General features: G+C 47.5%; 1 protein-coding gene across 3 annotated transcripts in view; it reads right to left on the reverse strand.

The window, feature by feature from the left end:
• ZMAT4 (zinc finger matrin-type 4) overlaps nt 1-18,914 on the reverse strand; it is a 303,234-nt gene extending 284,320 nt beyond the window's left edge. The window contains exon 1 of one of the 3 annotated variants that reach the window (XM_081870079.1): nt 18,491-18,890. The gene's annotated coding sequence lies outside the window, so the exon portion shown is untranslated. Of the gene's footprint in view, nt 1-18,490 lie in introns of all 3 variants that reach the window. The other 2 variants (XM_081870080.1, XM_081870078.1) reach the window with 2 other exon arrangements.
• Between the last annotated feature and the right edge of the window lie 338 nt (nt 18,915-19,252).

A 19,252-nucleotide genomic window follows, 5' to 3' on the forward strand; every position in this document is an offset into this window, starting at 1 on the left:
CTGGCTCATCCGTGCAGGACATCACTTTATCTCTTGCCATGTGATTGCACTGAGCTGAATCGGCTAAGTGTCTCTGTTACAAGCATTCTGTTTGAGTTGACATTGGATGATACAAATGTTCTTTCCTTGGTGATTAATGTGTGATGGCTTATTTTCACACACATGACAAAGGATGAACTTGCACAACCAAAATGCAAGTAGCTTTTTAAGGAGAGTAGCAAACTGTAATGGGCATCACATAAAAGGACCTGCGTTCCTTCACGCTCCCTCGCTTATAGTCACATTTGTCCCTGTTTCTGTCTTTTAGTTATGTAGGATATAATCACATTTTAACTACTAGTGTTTATCCCTTACCTGTTTTAAGTCTTATTTGCTCAGTTTATCCTCATATTTTTAATCTTATGCTGGTCTGTGACCAAAATAAAGTTTGATACTGATACTGATACTGATACTGATACTGATACTGATACTGATACTGATACTGAATGGGCATCACGAAAGGGGAAGGGGTTGTTGTCTTTGTCCATAATTTGAGCACTGCTTACATGGTCCAAAACATCCACTGTCCACTTTTGCCTCTGATCTCACCCACTACTGGAATGTGGCCTCTGGACTGAAAAAGGTTCCCCATTCCTGAATTACACATACCCAATGCACAGCAACACACAGCCTAATACCCAGTTTGTTAGGATCAGCATGACCGAAATCCTATGCATTGTTTTTTCCTGGGAATAAACTCCATGGAATCAGGAGAGGTTACTTCTGACTGCAGAGATTCTACTTGTAAAAATGTGTTAAGAAAATACATTTGCCACACTGAAACAAAATATTTAGCTTTTAATAATAAATGCAAACCATATTGCAAAGAAGTGCTACCATTTAAAATGCTAGCCTGAAATAGAAACTCCATGAAAGAAAAGGAAAAATATCCATCTTCTGCTTGATTGTTTTTCTGATTCTCTGGCTTCCTCAGTCCTAATCTGTCACAAGCAAACTTGAAAGACTCCTTAACACCTCACATATGTGTTGTGACGTGGGGTTTGTGATTTCAGCTCTCTTGACATAATATGCTGGAGACAGTTCTCTAGTAACACTTCTTTATTAACGCAACAAGACTGAAACTTGAGGAGGGGAGAGCTACATTTATAGGGACAGGGAACTAGCTAGAAAGGATACATTTTGGAGGGAACAATATCAGGCAATCACAGTCCTGCCTTTTGGAGGCAACCAATAAGACAGAGGATCCAAATACAGCAGCTTAAATGAACCAATAGTAGCTGTACCCTCTGGAACCAAAAGGCAGTTACTTTACCCTAATGCAAATACAGACAATAATAATACAGATATAAAATCCTTTGACTCAATACACAACACCCCTCCCCCCCAGTGAGCACAGCAGACATAATCTCTCAGGTACTGTGGGGTCCTACAACTTCTACTTGATCTCCTGACAACAGGTGTTGCTGGTTCTGGATTGGGTGTCACCTGTGGTAGGGGGGCTGCTATAGGGGTTTCGTCAGGAACAGATGGAGTCCCAGACATCTCAGGGTCCCCTACCTGTACCTCGTCATCCTGAGGACTAGCAGACCCTGGTTCATTTGCTGAAGCCCCTGGTGATTGCACCTCTGGGCCATTTTCACTCTGGTCTTGCAGCTCTGCGTCGTTAGCCAGGGATGAATTATCAGACTCCTCCCTGCTGAGCGCCCAGCGCCTCAGCTGATCTATATGTCTCTTCCAAACTTGCCCATTTTCCAAGGTCACATAATAGGACACAGGTCCACTAGCCCGGGTGACCACACCAGCCACCCACCGCGAACCTCGTGAATAGTTCCTCACCCAGACCAGATCTTCAGGGGCGAAATACCTTGTTGTGTCAGTCTCAGCCTGGGGGTTTGCTCTTGAATTACGGTTTGGCATTTTATCCGGGTGGACATAATCCAACACCGTTACCAATCTTCTACCCAAGAGCAGCTCAGCTGGCGACTTGCCCGTTGCAGTACACGGCGTCGCATGCTGCAAAAATAACATTCGCGCGATGCGAGCTGACCAGTTACCCTCCATTAAGCGCGCAATGGATTCTTTGGCTGTTCTTACCATGCGCTCCGCCTGCCCATTGGAGGATGGGTGAAAGGGTGCGGATGTGACCCCTCTTATGAAGTTATCAGCCAAGAATGCCTTGAATTCTTGGGATACAAAAGCTGCCCCATTATCTGATACAATGGTCTCAGGTAACCCGTGGGTTGCAAACAGCTGCCTCAACACCTTGATTACGGCAGCTGATGCCATGCTAGGGACCATCGCCACTTCTAACCATTTGGAATATGCATCGACGATAACCAAAAAGACCTTCCCCTGGAATGGCCCAGCAAAATCTAAGTGCAGCCGGCTCCAGGGAGATCTGGACTGCTCCCACCAGTGAACTGGTGCTCTGGCCACTTCTGGCCGCACCTCTTGGCATGCCTTGCATGTTCGTACCCATTGCTCTATGTTCTGGTCCATTCCAGGCCACCACACATAACATCGGGCTAGCGACTTCATCCTGACCATTCCCGGGTGTCCCATGTGAAGCGTCTCAAGAACCCTGTTTCTCAGTGGTGCTGGGATGATCACCCTATCTCCCCACAGGAGACAACCCTTATGCATGGATAACTCGTGCTGCCTTGTCGCATAAGGCCTGAATTTGTCTTCATGCGGACCACCTGGCCACCCCCTCCCCACCCAAGTGAGCACACGGGAGAGAACAGCATCTTTCCACGTTTTCTCAGCAATATCAGTAGCCGTTACAGGAGCCCCCGGAAGTGTTTCCAGCATCATTATGTGCTCCGCTGGAGCAGGATCCTCATTGCTCCCGCCAGGAAGGGGCAATCGACTCAGCGCATCAGCGTGGCACAACCGTTTCCCCGGCACATGGGTCAAGGTGTACTGGAACCCGTTCAGGAATATAGACCAACGCAACATTCTGGGGGAGAGAATTTGTGGCATTTGTTTGTTCGGGTTGAACAACCCCAACAGTGGTTTGTGGTCCGTTTCAATGGAGAAATGACGACCATACACATAATCATGGAACTTTTTGATTCCTGCCACAATTGCAAGCGCCTCTTTGTCAATTTGAGCATAGTTGCGCTCCGTGGGCGACAACGTACGGGAATAGAAAGAGATGGGCTTTTCCGACCCATCCGGTTCCCTATGACTCAGCACCGCCCCCAGGCCGTATTGAGAGGCATCACATGCCAGGACCAGCGGCTTCGATTCATCATAATGAGCAAGGACGCTCTTGCTACTCAGCATTCCTCGCAAGGAGTCAAAAGCCTTCTGCTGCTCCTGCCCCCATCGCCACACATTCTTTTTCTGCAACAGTCTATGTAATGGTTCAGCTACCGAAGCTTTCTGGGGTAAGAACGAATGATAAAAGTTAATAAGTCCCAGGAATGACTGCAACTCCGTCTTGTTCTGTGGTCGTGGTGCCTCGATGATGGCCTTAACCTTAGCATATGTGGGGTGGATGCCTGATGCATCAATTTTAAACCCCAAGAATTCCACAGTTGGCACCCCAAAACTGCATTTTTCCTTTTTTAGTTGCAACCCCACCTCCTTGAACTTGAGCAACACTGCACGGACACGCGCAACCAGTTCCTGTGGGTCTTTTCCAGCAATCAAAACGTCATCAAAAAATGGCAAGACCCCCGGCAGACCTCTTAACAGGCGTTCCATGAGCCCTTGAAAAATCCCTGGGGCCACACAAACTCCAAATTGTAATCTGTTAACTCTGAACACCCCTTTATGTGTGACAATAGTCTGTGCTTCCGCTGATTGTGGGGTTACTGGCAGCTGTTGGTAAGCTTGTGCCAGGTCAAGTTTGGCGAACACCTTGCCCCCAGCCAGTTTAGCCAACAGATGTGATACGACTGGAATGGGGTATGAATTTCCCCTGAGTGCCTTATTGATAGTACATTTGTAATCAGCACAGATCCTAACTTCCCCATTTGCTTTAAGGGGTGTGACGATTGGAGTCTCCCACTTAGCGGAGTCCACGGGTGAGAGAACTCCCTGCTTGACCAATTTATCCAGCTCTGCTTCGATCTTGGGTTGCAGTGCAAATGGCACTCACCTTGGTTTGAGTCGGATTGGGGCCACCCCAGGGTTCAATTCGAAGTCAACTGGGGGCCCTTTATAACAACCCAGTTTTCCATTAAAGAGACCAGCAAATTCTTTGTATAATGCCTCGCTCATCTCGGGGCAGGTTTGGATTGAATTAAGCCCTGATATACTCAGTCCCAGGGCGGGAAACCAGTCAGTGCCCAAGAGACTGGGGCGACTGCCCTTCGCAATCACCAGTTTGAGTACCGCCTGTTTGTCCCGGAACTGTACTCTCACGGCACACATTCCCATGACATGGATGTGGCCCGCTGAGTATGACTGCAAAGTTGCTGGGAAGGGCTCCAGAGGGGGCAACTTACCCCTGGGGAAGAATGTCCTCACGGTCTGGTCCGACACGATAGTGAATCCAGATCCGGAGTCCACCTCCATGTCGCACAGCTGACCCTCAATCTTCACCTTGACGTGTGCCTTGCCTTGTGCTGGAAACTGCACGACCCTCCCGTTGATCTCTGTTACGTAGTTGCAGTCCTTTAGAACATGGTTTGCTGTGGCCGATCTGCGATGTTCCAGTCTAGGTGCTCCTGTCGCTCCCAACGCCACTGATCTACAGACCCTGGCGATGTGACCTGTCTTTCCGCACGTCCGGCACATAGCATCCCGGAAACGACAACTCTTCCGGTCATGGTTTCCGCCACAACCAGGGCACCTGCCTCGGTGATCTTTGTGCACTGTGCAGGCCTGACGCACTGACTCAACCCCACGAACTGGGCTCTGGCTCGGAGTAACCTCTAGCTCGTCCATGGCATGCGCAACTTCTATCTGTGGCTTAGGGGCCCTGCGACTGGCATCAAGCTCCTCTCTTTCATAATTCTCCGTGGCGGTGGCCTCCTTCAAGGCTGAAGCAAGGGTAACCTCTTCTTTAGCCACGATGCGTCTTCTGGCTTTCTTGCTGCTCAGACCACCGACAAACCGATCCAGGAGAGTCTCTTCCAGATCTTGGAAGTCGCAGTGCTGAGCGAGCTTCCGCAGTTCAGCTAGAAATGCAGATACAGACTCCCCAGCACGCTGCTGCCTCTTATGAAACTCCATCCGCCGGGCCATCTTGGTCTCAGTAGGCGCTAAATGGCTTGTTAGGCAGGCAAGAATATCTTTGAGAGATGTCTCACTTAGCTTCGCTGGGGCAAGCAATGCCTTGGCCAGCTTGAAGGTCTCAGGCCCACAGTAGCTCAGGAATGTGGCCCTTCTTTTGCTGGCATCGGTGATCCCTTGAGCCACTGTGAAGAACTCGAAGCGTTCGACGTAGTCTTCCCACGTGTGGGGCTCTGATGGCTGGAAGGGCTCCAATACCCTTGGACTCTCCATTGTCCTGTGGGCAGGGTCGTCTTCTCAGCTGGCCAGTGAGTCTTGTTCTTAGCTACAATCCGGACTCTGAGGCAGGGCTGCATTTAACCGCTCCTCAGCATTCCGGATCCCATCCTCGTCGCCAGTTGTTGTGACGTGGGGTTTGTGATTTCAGCTCTCTTGACATAATATGCTGGAGACAGTTCTCTAGTAACACTTCTTTATTAACGCAACAAGACTGAAACTTGAGGAGGGGAGAGCTACATTTATAGGGACAGGGCACTAGCTAGAAAGGATACATTTTTGAGGGAACAATATCAGGCAATCACAGTCCTGCCTTTTGGAGGCAACCAATAAGACAGAGGATCCAAATACAGCAGCTTAAATGAACCAATAGTAGCTGTACCCTCTGGAACCAAAAGGCAGTTACTTTACCCTAATGCAAATACAGACAATAATAATACAGATATAAAATCCTTTGACTCAATACACAACACCATGTACTGGGACAAAAGATGTTTGTCAGTTGTGTTGATGCTCTGGCAAATAATGGCATCACTCCTGCTCTGAAAAAAGTCCCAAAGCTGAGTCCCACTGTACTACACCATTGCAAAAGATGGGGCAGAATTTTGATTCAGTTTTGCATTTGAAGGCAAACTTACTTAATTTTTGCTTTCTGGAACCATATGGGAATCAAAAGACTGCCATCCTTCAACATTCAAACTTCGTCTAATCTTGCAGTGCACTTCTCCGGCCAAGTAATGTGTATAAAATGCATATTGTTGTGAGTTTGTGGATGCCAAACACCCTAAATAGCCAGACCTGGGTGTATTAAGCCAGACTCATGTGTATTAGGCTTTGTATGAGACACTTATAATTCCCCAGACCTGTGTGTATTAAGCTGTGTGTTAGACACCTTTCTAAACCTAGGAATCAGGATGTGTTAAAAACAAATTAGATGATAACCAGGGGGCAGGCCATTAAATAAACCAAGCATCAAAAGGACTCTGACTGAGATGGCCAGTGGATGGGGCCCCTCCCTCCCTCAGCAGTTGAGTTATGTGACCGGGAGACACAAAGCAGCAGACAGAACATGATGTCTGCTTGGATCAAGGGCTGCACCTATGGAGGAAGCAAGACCCTCCTGGAGTGCTGATGCTCATTTCCAAAAGAAAACACAGACCCTGAGTAAGCGTGACTGGAATCTCACATTGCTCAGAGATTGGCGGGGGCTGCAACAATATACTAGGGTAAGGTGTTAATAAAAATGCACATATTAGCAGAAATAACAAAAACATGTGCTATATTTTGGGGAAATGATTTGCAAAAATGTGTACCTTAGGCAAAATTGAAGACCATTTTGAGAAATTTGCATTAAAATGCTGGTGAATTTTCATGAGAATTGGGGTGTACTTGCAGGTGTGTGCACACAGGAGAACAGCGTTTGCAAGTGATATAATTTCTTTCCAGGGCATACTGTGATCAAGCCACAGATAAAAACACAGCAGCAAGGGCTGGTTAAAAAGCTGGCAACTATTAGGACCAGAAGGCAGAAATAGGTCTCCTGCAGTTTGTAACAGATTTAACAACAACACAGTCCTATTTTAATCTCAGTTGTTGGAGATCTGATGGGACTGATTCAATTGTTTATTTAAAAAGGTGCAATGGATATAGCACATGAATAACAGAAGGCATGTGTTGAGATCAACAGGATCTGAAAGAGTATTATTCTCCTGCCCTCCTCCTCTCTCTCTCCTCCCCCCCCCTCCGCCCCCCCCCCCCCGGCTGTGGGGTTACATCTATGCCGGATGCAACAGCCATTGGGAGGTGGGGAGGGGGTGAAATCAATGCTTTGTAGCAATATGTGGGACTGCATTGCATTTTTATGAATTATGAAATGCCCAAGGCAAGCCCTGAACGTCAGACTAACCTAAGTTGGGAAACAGAGCTTTGGGGTGAGCCAACATAAACCTGAGAATATTATCATGGAGATAGCAGTATAGTTTAGGAAATATGGAGCATGGAAATGCTTCAAAATTTACAACAAAGCAGCCTGTTTCTGGTCTGGGCAGGTTCTGCCTGTATCCATGCATACATCTTTTCCATCGTATTTCCAATTATTAGCTGCATTTTAAAAAAATTAAGCCTCATGAAGATGCATATTTAAAATGTTCTTTCAAAATACTATTGAAATATGTGCTTTATCTCAATGTATGCATTGCTAAACAGTGCACATTTTAAGAGCATTCTGGTATCTTTCTGAGCCACAAAAATGGCTCAGAATCCAAGACACTCCACAGACATCCAGATCCACATGTTGGTCCCTGATGTGCAGAGTGGATCAGTTTGCTTCAGGATTCATATAAATCAAATTCTGTGAGCATGCCTAATGGAAAACAACTACTACAACAACATAACCTTAAGCAAACCTTCTGTCTTGCACAAAGGCACAATCTCAAAAGCTTCTGCTGCCGATTCCAGGAGGCTTCAAATGTAAAACATGCTGCCCCTGGCAATTTGGGGAGAGGGGACTGAATTAAGGACTTCTGTATAGAAAAAAAACCTGGGAGCCGACTATAGGGAGAAAGGGTGAAAATTTCACTGGGATGGGGGGGGGGTCACAGAGAGTCTGGCAGCAGAGTAGAGGAAAGAACAAGGTGTTAGTCTTTCCAGGTGACTCTCCAGGGATTGATGGAAATTACTCAGCATAACACAATGCAAGCATCAAGGGATAACTATGGGCCAGCCCTGCGCTTGAGGATGAGACACAAAAGCTGCTGTTTAACAGGAAGACTTTATTATACAGTCTAGCCAAATTAGACAGCATCTTAAAAAGTAGAGACATCACCTTGCCAACAAAGGTCCGTATAGTAAAAGTCATGGTTTTCCCAGTAGTGATGTATGGAAGTGAGAGCTGGACCATAAAGAAGGCTGATCGCTGAAGAATTGATGCTTTTGAATTAAGGTGCTGGAGGAGACTCTTGAGAGTCCCATGGACTGCAAGAAGATCAACCAAAATGGTCAAAGGCCTGGAAACGATGCCTTATGAAGAACGGCTAAGGGAGCTGGGCATGTTTAGCCTGGAGAAGAGGAGGTTAACATGGTGGAGTCTCCTTCTTTGGAGGTCTTTAAGCAGAGGCTTGACAACCATATGTCAGGAGTGCTCTGATGGTGTTTCCTGCTTGGCAGGGGGTTGGACTCGATGGCCCTTGTGGTCTCTTCCAACTCTATGATTCTATGATTCTATTCTATGATTCTTTCCATTCTTAAGGAAATCAGCCCTGAGTGCTCACTGGAAGGACAGATCGTGAAGCTGAGGCTCCAATACTTTGGCCACCTCATGAGAAGAGAAGACTCCCTGGAAAAGACCCTGATGCTGGGAAAGATGGAGGGCACAAGGAGAAGGGGACGACAGAGGACGAGATGGTTGGATAGTGTTCTCGAAGCTACCAGCATAAGTTTGACCAAACTGCGAGAGGCAGTGGAAGACAGGAGTGCCTGGCGTGCTCTGGTCCATGGGGTCACGAAGAGTCGGACACAACTAAACAACAACAGCCAAACTGGAGAAAGGCCAGAGCCCAGTGGTAGAGCATCTCCAGTTTGGGTTGGGAATGTTTCCTGTCTGTAACCCTGGAGATATGCTGCCAGCCAGTGTTGACTGAACTAGATGCAACCAACTGTCTAGATGCAACCAACTGAACTAGATGCAACCAACTGTCTGACTCCGTACAGGACAGCTTCCTAAGTTCCTGAATTCAGCAAAGGCTAGAGATGGAAATATAGTCTGGGAGAGGTGGGAAGGTGATATGACACAAACTACTGGGCACATGGCTTCTCCTGCAAGCCAGCTGCATCACTGAACGGCAAAGCTGCTATGGGAAACTCTGTCTGCATCTGCCCACTGGCCACACTTCCTGGAATGCCTTGGGAGCAACACCACATCTCTTTGCATCTTGTCACTCAAGGTATTCTGGGAAGGGGGGCTAGCAGGAAGTGGCACAAGGCTGTCTCCACAGCTTCCCACCAACTGCACTTTGGACCAAGAGCCAGCAGACATAGCAGGAACCCCATCCCAAACATTTCTAAATGCCTTCTGAAAAGAGCAGAAGATTTGCACTCTTTTCCTTAGAGAAATGTTGTCAAGAAACTGGAAAAGAACCCATGGAAAGCTGGGTCTTTAGTGGAAGACTGACTGTATGAGTTAGAAGGGGCTGCTTAACACTTTCCTGGCAAGCTGTTTAGTTCTTTTCTCCCACAAGCAAAAAAGTAGTTGAGTAGAAAATTGGGTGGTGGGGAAGAACATCAGAAGATGGATCAGGAGTCCATCTAGTCTAGAGTCTGGTTCTCACCTTGGCCAACCAGATGCCACAACGGGAAGCCTGCAGCGGGCAGCTGAGTGCAGCAGCAGCAGCAGCAGCACTCTCCTCACTTGTGTTTCCCATCAGCTGGAACTTATGGCAGTTCTCCAAGGAGCTCCAAGTGGCATACATGGTTCTTCCAATCCTCATTTAATCCCTACAACAAGCCTGTGAGGTGTGTTAGGCTGAGAGGCAGAATGACTGGCCCAAGGTCACCCAGTGAGCTTCATGGCAGAGCTGTGATTTGAACCCTGGTCTCCCAGGGTCCAGTGCTCTAATTGTTACACCACCCTGGCTCTTAGGATTCAGCCACCCCAACACACTCCAACCTGATTTTCCATTTTCCTTCTGGGGGTGGTAGGTGGCAAGGAGAGAATCACAGAATTACACATAAGGCGCAATCTGGTCCTAAATTTAGAGAGCTGCAAAGATTACCAGAGGGAAGGGGGGGGCATTAGGACACCTATGCCTTGATGCAGATGCAGGCCTTCAGTTTCTGTAAGGAGGTGATGACAAAGGAGCAGCGTCAACTGCTTCACCTGAGAGGTAGGTTTTGAGCAGAGATTTTAAGGAAAGCTGGCTTTGTGCTAAAGCCATAAAGGCTACACACGCACCACACATTTAAAGACTGCAACTCCCTCCAAACAATCCCAGGAACTGTAGTTTTCTAAGAGTGCTAGGAATTGTAGCACCGGGGAATATAGTTCCCAGAATTCTTTGTGCTTTAAAAGTGTGGTGTGTCCATGGTCAAAGTCTGCATTGGTCTCGGGCATGATGAAGAAGGGCCGTGACTCAGGGGCACAGCATCTGCTTTGCCGGCAGAATGCCCAAGCTGGTCTGGGATAGCACCACCACCACCCCCCCCACACACACCCTGAAATCCTGGAGGGCCACAACTAGTCATTGTATGCACGACTGAGCTACAGAGGTGGACCAATGGCCTCTCTCAGTCTGAGGCAACTTCCAATGTTTCTAAGAGGGTAAAGGAGGTAGCAGACTTTATAGATTAGGCACTCCTAGATGTTTATGCAAGTTCCAGGTTACACTAGGGATTCAGAGATGAAAAAACACCTAACAACCAATTCTCTGAATTTGGCAGTGTGGGGGAGGGGTACCCACCCTTCTCTAAATTGCCAGGCCCACTTTCTTGTCCCCTTCCGTGCCCCTTTACTCACCAACCAGTCTGATGAAGAGTTTTGGAAAACACAAAAGTTGCTTAAAATTTTGTGACATTTTGGCTGGCCGAATAAAGTCATTTGGGATGCGGGGGGTGCTGTGGGTTAAATCACAGAGCCTATGACTTGCCGATCAGAAGGTCGGCGGTTTGAATCCCTGCAACAGGGTGAGCTCCCATCGCTTGGTCCCTGCTCCTGCCAACCTAGCAGTTTGACAGCACGTCAAAGTGCAAGTAGATAAATAGGTACCACTCCGGTGGGAAGGTAAACGGCGTTTCCATGCGCTGCTCTGTTTCGCCAGAAGCGGCTTGGTCATGCTGGCCACATGACCCGGAAGCTGTACGCCGCTCCCTCGGCCAGTAAAGCGAGATGAGAGCCACAACCCCAGAGTCGGCCACGACTGGACCTAATGGTCAGGGGTCCCTTTACTAAAGTCATTGCCCTTCAGTGAGGTCTTCGCAGGACACAGCTAGTATGGTGTAGTGGTCAGAGTGCTGGACTAGAGCCTGGGAGACCTGGGTTCAAATCCCCCTCTCAGCTACAAAGATCAGCTGACAGACCTTGGACCTGGCACAGTCTCTCAGCCTAACCCAACCTAACTCACCAGTTGGAAAGGAGATAAACAAATACAAGAAAAACTGAGAAGATACATAGACAGCACCCAAACAGAGCATTCTGAAGGTGGAGAGAGACTGGTGTGATTTAGGATCTTATGTTCATATACACTCCCCATTTAATCTTCATCTGGCTTTCCCCCAATACCTGATAACCTCCTCAAAAACCTACTGAGCAAGCACCAACTGGAACTCTTGGGTCAAACATGGCAAGGTGAGTCTCTAGAGCAACATCCATGACGGTTCACACCAATAAATCCTGAAACATGCAACAAGAAGGATTTTCCCTAGGAATGTTGGCTGTCTCTACTATTGCTGTGCCAAAATTTTCTCCTACAGGCCCCTGCTCATCAATTAATAAGAAAGCAAATTGTATTTGAAAATTATGACCAGAGAGGGAAAATTTCAGTGAGATTCTCATGGGTAAGGTACAGAGTTATAGTTGAGCTCACCTTACTTTTGAATTTTTGTGAGTGGCCTTTCTCTTGGTCCACAGTTCATCTCACCTGTGATCTGTACTCTGCTGTCTTCCCAGGTGCTCACACTTCAATCAGAGCCCAGGGGAAGAGCCTCCCAGGAGGCTTTTTTGAACCAGGAAGTGTAGGCAGCTGGAAAAATGCTAACTGAAAATAAAAACACAGGTGCAACACTTGACCACCTCACAAGGGCAAGGGCTCAGTCACAGAAATGATAATGAAATCACCAAGTGTGTTGTGAAGGAAGCGGCGGTGGGGGGTGGGGAATGGAAGTCTCTTTCGCAGAGGCAGAAAACATCTGAGAAATCGAGGCACAAATTTCTGCACAGCACTTGTTTCTAGATTTTTTAGCGCACTCGCCATCCTTCTGACCTTCACATGCTCTGCTGCACACTGCTCTCTGACAACGCCACACTTCCAGAGCTGCAGCATGGAACACCTACAACAGATTCTGCCACCAGACTTTGCTCCCACCTATTGCACCATTTTCCCAGGAGGTTGTACAGGAGGTTTTCTTCTTGTTAAAATATCTCTCTCCCCCCCCCCACACACAAGAAAGGTGGGAAACATCCAAAGGTATAATAGAAAAATAATTTATTGTATTTTATTTTAAAAGTTTATTCATTGTGTCACTGTTTCCAGTGGAAAAAGGCATGTATAAAGATTAATTACTCAACAGTGTTATAATCTAAAAAGGAAAGAACAGAAAGTCAATGTTTTGGGCAAACTTTTTTTAAAAAAACAACAACACCTACATGTTTTCCTTCTGTGAATTAGTACAGCTCTTGTTTTTAGAATCACTAAACATCCTCTAGCAGATAAGGTAATTCTGCACAGACCTGCAGAGGAGGAGAATCACTGCGCCGAGCAAAAAGTATCGTACAACATCATCGCAGCAAGACTCCAGACTGTCTTCAAGGGGTAAGATTTAGAGAGGTGCAAAATTATCTTGGGGAATTTTATGAGACCTGCTAGAATTGTCATCTTCTTGTCCCCCCCCCCCGCCGCCGCCAAGAGAATCCTCCAGGGTTGCACCAAGACACCACATTGCCAAAGCAACATTCAGCAGCATAAGGCTTGCAGTGCTATGCGCATCCACCTGCAAGGAAGCCTCTGATAACTCAGGGGGACTTACTTCTGAGTAGACATGCAGAGGCTCAGAGTGTGCATTTGACTTGATTTCTTCCACTGAAATCCACCAGGGCTGCTGCAGCTGGCCTTGGAGCAGGTTTAAGGTGGCCAAATGCAGAGAGGACAGACAGGCCTCTTGCCACACCTCTCATCAACTTCCTACACACCATACATTGAAAGCACATTATGGCTTCCCCCAGTGACTCCTGGGAAGTTTCATTTATACCCCACAGAGACATCAGAGTGTTGTGGAGTTTGAAGGGATCCCAAGGACCGTCTAGAGCAACCCCTTGCAATGCAGGAATCTCAACATGGGTCTCCCATCCAATTTGAAACCATACTGGACCTTGCATAGCTTTGCAAATCATAGAATCATAGAGTTGGAAGAGACCACAAGGGCCATCAAGTCCAACCCCCTGCCAAGCAGGAAACACCATCAGAGCACTCCTGACATATGGTTGTCAAGCCTCTGCTTAAAGACCTCCAAAGAAGGAGACTCCACCACACTCCTTGGCAGCAAATTCCACTGTCGAACAGCTCTTACTGTCAGGAAGTTCTTCCTAATGTTTAGGTGGAATCTTTTTTCTTGTAGTTTGGAACCATTGCTCCGTGTCCGCTTCTCTGGAGCAGCAGAAAACAACCCTTCTCCCTCCTCTATGTGACATCCTTTTATATATTTGAACATGGCTATCATATCACCCCTTAACCTCCTCTTCTCCAGGCTAAACATGCCCAGCTCCCTTAGCCGTTCCTCATAAGGCATCGTTTCCAGGCCTTTGACCATTTTGGTTGCCCTCCTCTGGACACGTTCCAGTTTGTCAGTGTCCTTCTTGAACTGTGGTGCCCAGAACTGGACACAGTACTCCAGGTGAGGTCTGACCAGAGCAGAATACAGTGGCACTATTACTTCCCTTGATCTAGATGCTATACTCCTATTGATGCAGCCCAGAATTGCATTGGCTTTTTTAGCTGCCGTGTCACACTGTTGGCTCATGTCAAGTTTGTGGTCAACCAAGACTCCTAGATCCTTTTCACATGTACTGCTCTCAAGCCAGGTGTCACCCATCTTATATTTGTGCCTCTCATTTTTTTTGCCCAAGTGCAATACTTTACATTTCTCCCTGTTAAAATTCATCTTGTTTGTTTTGGCCCAGTTCTCTAATCTGTCAAGGTCGTTTTGAAGTGTGATCCTGTCCTCTGGGGTGTTAGCCACCCCTCCCAGTTTGGTGTCATCTGCAAATTTGATCAGGATGCCCTTGAGTCCATCATCCAAGTCGTTGATAAAGATGTTGAATAAGAACGGGCCCAAGACAGAACCCAAGACAAATGTGCTAGTGGTTTTATTGCTGCACAATTTGCCCTGTCCTCCTTTGCACCTCGCCAGCCAAAGTGGCCCTTTACTTTTTTAAAACATTAGAACAATATTTTTATAGCTTTTAATCATCTTATGGATATCTCCTTGATAGCTTCAGAGAGGCAACCCAGAAGCAAAATGGATCATCAACTGGCGGCTCCGAGAGCGAGGCTGAGCCAGATGCAGGAAAAGGGCTTGTCTACTTCTTCTACTGACCTGTGTGGTAGGCAACACCTCCTGAAGTTCCCTCGGCTACACAACTACTTTGGGGATTGGACTAGATGACCATTTGGGTACCCTTCCAACTCTGTGATTCTATGATTAAAGGTACATAAGCCTCGTCCTCATTTGCTGCTTCTGGGCCACCCTACTGAGCGCACTGCCTGCACTCCCTGCCCCCACCAAACAATATGCCAGAGGCGACAAGTGCAGAGGGAGTGGCATCTGAGGCAAGGGGACTTGCTTAGCACTCCTTTTCTTGGGTGGATCAGAACTTCTATGGCCCACCAGGGCTCTCCCCAAAACTACCTGCCAACTCAGACCCCTCACACGAGAGCAATTTAAAAAGTGATCCGGGTGAAACTCCCCCATGCCTGTGCTGCAGCAACCCTCTCGGCAGGTGAGCAGGTGTGATCTCTGTGCTGCCACAGTTCCTGCTGCAGCTCACTCTTCAGCTACAGACAGGTATTCTCCCCATCACCCCCACCCAGGAAAGTGAGAGATACCCTTTGCTCCTTTCTCAAGCTCCGCCCCCCATCCTCCTGTTGTTCTCTTCCTACAGCAGATGAGTCATTTGTCTGCAACCCTCTTTCAAAGCATCTCTCCTAATATTCTGTCTCAAATCAAAAGCCTTTCCCAGTTGGCAGCCGAACAAATCCTGCAGAGTCTCCGGAAAGCAAACACAGACTCTCAAGGAGGAATCCGTCCACTGCCTTCAGAAACCCGCAACTCTCTTACGCTTCGTCAAATGCTCTGCTTTTGCCCATCCAATGGAGCCACTGATACAGTCAAAGATTGGGGTGGGGTGGGGGAGGAATCACTGGGGGCGAGAAGATCGCCCTGCACTCTCCGACTCTCTCTGCCTTTCTCTCTGGCCTGCGGGGGGTGGGGCTGCCTGTTGAGGCATATATGAACACATTTGTGCAAGAATGCACACACACGAGGGGGGGGGGTCAGGGAAGCAAGCAGCCAATTGCTGTAATTCTTTGTTAAGGCTTGTTGATTGATGGTGCTGATTATTGGTAGTATTAGCATTTCAGTTTCTGATCTGCCCTTCACCCAAGAGGTCCCAGGGTGGGCTTCAGAAATTTAAAACACACAATATTAAAATCAGTGCAAAGCTAATGCAATTAAAAGAAGGTGACGGGTCCTAAAATATAAAGATCTCTGGTGCCAGGATGAAGAGGTGCATATTCAGTGTTTGGATCAGTTCAGGTTGGAAACATCAATGTCATTCCTGCACCTGACAAAGTGGAAAGCCCTTTCTTAGGGAAAGCCTGAGTCTGTGCACAGATTATTGCTTGTGTGGGAGGAGGAGGGGTCTTCCCAGAGAACCTGCATGCAGAGGCATCATTGGCAATGGTGTGCTCCCTCATCCTCCTGTGGTTGCTGAGCAAATAGGTTCAACAGGTTTTGGTAGTGCTTCAAAAACCTGCCTCACCCATTGGAACTGGGCTTGCAGCTGACAATATAAAAATGAGCATGCTGCAGCAAACATTGCCTCCCCCAGACCACTCTTAAAGAAGACTCCTCATTCTCCAGCCCAAGAGTATATGGGACATACCAGATCAATCTGAGCAAGCATACTCAGGCAGTGCTGCTCTCTATTCCTATATGGATAAGCAAGCCAATATGGGGAGGTGAACCAGAAACCTCACTAACCCATCAGCCTGGGACCACAAATGGACAGGCCATAGCTCAGAAGCAAAGCATTTGCCCAGCACACCAAATGTCCCAGGTTCAATCACCAGCATCTTCCCTTGATATCAGGCAACAGGGAAGGAACTTTGCTCAAGATCGTAAGCTGCTGGATTTCAGAGCAGATGATAATGCTGGGATAGAAATGCAGACCAGCGTTCTAAGTCAATGTAAGGCATGTTCAGATGCTCAGCCCCACACACATGGCTGTGGGCTTGGCTTGGGTGCAGATTTAATGTTCTGTTTGCCTCAGACACATGTTGAAAGCTGCTTTTATTAGGTAAAAGGACCCAAGTTCAAATCCAGCCCATTCCACCTATGAAAACACAGCTGCTATAATATTGCCCGATCTGTTTTTGCCCTGCCAGGCTGTATTCACGCATGAGGCATAAGAAAGCCATTGCCCTAAATGTCCCACAATTGCAATTCAAAAGCAAAATCTATCCTGGCTAGAACATACTTTCTAATGAGAACTGGTGCTTTCTACCCCACATCGGAAATGTCCACACATGCACTGAAACAGTGTGAGGCTCATGGCCATTATATGAAGCTGCATGTGTGAAACCTCTTCTCCAGTCTTTGAGTTTTTATCCTTTTTCCCCCAGCCCCAAGTTCCTTAAACTGAGGTTTCATATTACTGAGGGTTGGCAATTCAGAGAGTGAGAGTGGATACCCTTTGAATAATAGTAATAGCAGTAATCATCCTCACCTGACTTTTCTTTAAATAAGTAACCTTAAATATATTTGGCTGGTGACGCTTTTCCTAGGATGGGGAGAGGTGCTGAGCAAATATTTACCTATTAAATTTCTGTGGGTCAGGGCTCTTAAAGACACAGGAGCAAGCCCAGTTAAAAAAAGACAGCATGCATACCCACCATAGGCACCCCGCTGAGGTGCGCTCTGAGCTCCTGCCTATATCCAGGCTGACAGCATGGGCTCAACTGCACAACTGCAGAAGCAAAATGCCAGGAGCTCTCTATACCCAGCCCTCTGTGGGCCACTTCAAGGTGGCTTGGGGTGGGGGCTCCAGAGGATCACAGGTTAAGTGCAGGACAGGCATGCTCAAGCAACATTTGCTATCCCAGAAGGGGATAACACTTTGCACTTGGAGTCCTCTTGATGCTGCTGTGCTACAACTCCCAGAAGCCTCAGAAGCCAGCGTGGCCAAGGATAAAGAGTGAAGGATGGTGGGAGCTGGAGTCCAGCAACATCTGGGAGGCCCCACAGGTTCCCCACACCTGGTTTAGAAGCATTGTGATATAAAAAGCTTTCCCAAATTCCTCCTCCTGTTGTTTTAACTGTTCTAAGTGCAGGATGCCCTCACTTCCTTGCAAGAGTGGCTTTCTAACAGCCCTTGAATGGTCCCTGAATGTCAACATTTTTTGGCTTGCAAACCAAAGAGCACCGTTGCATGGCTGCCTGTCTGCAGACATCTGCAATGTACTAAACAAACTTCACGTGGACAAGCCAGGATCTTGGGGACGGACCAGTCCAAGTTTGACAGTTCACACGAGGCCCCCTCTAAAGTTCTGAATTCAAATGGTGCCCATATTTACTCAGGAGTAAGCACCACTGAATACAGTGGGATTTACTTCTGCATTAGCACACACTGGAGGATTGCATACTTTAAAAGAAACACTCACACACATGCCAGGTCTAAATAGGTTTACCTCTCATGGCACAACACGGACGATCAGACTTGGCAACGCTTTGGACCTTGCTGCTGCTGCTCGCTCACACACAGCATTAAAAATGCTCAGACTAGTAGTTGCTGCTGTTTTTACAGGCACCTACACTGCCAGTCCTACACATACCCCTGCCCCGCATTACCCCCATCTTAAAGTTAGGAAGGGGGAAGCAATACAGAGGTACCATATTGCTGCTGCTGTTTTTCAGGCAAAGAAGAGAAGCTAGTAGACCATTTTCCTTTTCCACACAAGCGGCAGAAATTTTCCTAATAAAAACTTTTCTCTGGCTGCTAAAGCATCACAGACCCAGACCATATGATCCACCCAGGTGGCAGTACCTTTTACCAAGGAAGGCAGGAAGGAGGCAGCGGGAGGCAGTCCAGGGTTGATGCTACAGCAGCGTTCCACAAACACCGGTGCTTAGATTCCTGCTTCCCCTCTCACTCTGCAGCCAGATCTTTCAGCAGCCCAGACCAACTGGGCTGGAAATGCATTTAGTAATTATTTGCCGGATCTCAAGCCCCACCTCCAGGGCTCCGATTGGTTGGTTGATCCTGTGCTGGCCCATCTCGGCTTTAGTGCAGCCTCCCTCTCCGTTTAGCTGCTGTTGTTATCAAGAGCTTTGGGGACGGCTAATTATGTGTTCTGTAGACAAGCTTTGGATCTTGCGATGTGCCGACTGGTGTCAAGGGAAACAAAGGAAGTTATCCGAGGTTGGAATGGAAGCAGGTCACGTGCCCTGCGAGCCCCTTTGAGAAATGGTAATCATGTCAGCTCCTCAATAGTATATTCTCGTAGCAAATCGCATTGGTGCCCAGCTGATTTCTGCAACCTGCATATTTTATGCAAATCGAGCAAGTTTTGCATAATTTATTGCGGGGGGTGTTTGCTTTTTTGTATAAATTTACACCATTTCTTCTGACCATGCAGAGGGACAAGGGATTATTATAAGAGACACTGAACTGCCTGTTTCTGACAACCGGCAACAGCAAAACCTCCTTGAGCTGCCCCTCAGGCTTCAGAGATCTCAGCAAGTGTCACCTGCCTCTGCAGGAATCTGTAGATTTCACTTGCCCTGACTTTCTCATTTCCCACTTGAG

This window comes from Podarcis erhardii (assembly GCF_964252035.2).
Source record: "Podarcis erhardii genome assembly, chromosome: 7".
Taxonomy (NCBI): domain Eukaryota; kingdom Metazoa; phylum Chordata; class Lepidosauria; order Squamata; family Lacertidae; genus Podarcis; species Podarcis erhardii.